The following is a 993-nucleotide window of genomic DNA, read 5'->3' as shown; positions in this document are numbered from 1 at the left end:
CACACCACACACACGCCCTGCACATGCCTTGCACATGCCTTGCACACACAAAGCACACGCCTTGCACATGTCCCACACACCCCTCGCCCATGCACCACCCACGCCTTGCACACCCCCTGCATATGCCTTGCACACGCCTTGCACACACCAAGTTCACACCCCACCCACGCCAAGGAGACGCCAAGCGCAGGCCATGCACACTCCTTGCACACCCCTTGCACACGCCTCATCCACCCCCCCCCATCTTGCCCACCCCAAGGAGATGCCAGACACGCCAAGCTCACACCTTGCACACCCCTCACCCACACCTTGCACACCCCTTGCACACACCCTGCACATGCCTTGCACACTCCTCGCACACATCCCCACCCCCATCTTGCTCACCCCAAGGACACGCCAGGCACAGGCCACGGACACGCCAAGCTCACACCTTGCACACCCCTCACCCAGGCCTTGCACACCCCTCGCACACGCCTTGCACACACCCCCACCCCCATCTTGCCCACCCCAAGGAGATGCCAGGCGCCAGCCACGGACACGCCAAGCTCACACCTTGCACGCCCCTCACCCAGGCCTTGCACACCCCTCGCACACGCCTTGCACACACCCCCACCCCCATCTTGCCCACCCCAAGGAGATGCCAGGCGCCAGCCACGGACACGCCAAGCTCACACCTTGCACGCCCCTCACCCAGGCCTTGCACACCCCTCGCACACGCCTTGCACACACCCCCACCCCCATCTCGCCCCCCCCAAGGACACGCCAGGCACAGGCCATGGACATGCTAAGCTCACACTTTGCACACCCCTCACCCCTGCCTTGCACACCCCTTGCACACACCCCTTGCACGCCCCTTGCACACACCCCCACCTGCCCCCCACCCATGCCACGGAGACGCCAGGCACAGGCCACGGACACACCAAGCTCACACCTTGCACACCCCTCACCCAGGCCTTGCACACCCCTTGCACACACCCTGCACACGCCTTGCAG

This window comes from Egretta garzetta, unplaced genomic scaffold, assembly GCF_000687185.1.
Source record: "Egretta garzetta isolate BGI_Z169 unplaced genomic scaffold, ASM68718v1 scaffold580, whole genome shotgun sequence".
Taxonomy (NCBI): Eukaryota; Metazoa; Chordata; class Aves; order Pelecaniformes; family Ardeidae; genus Egretta; species Egretta garzetta.
This window is presented reverse-complemented; position numbering follows the sequence as displayed.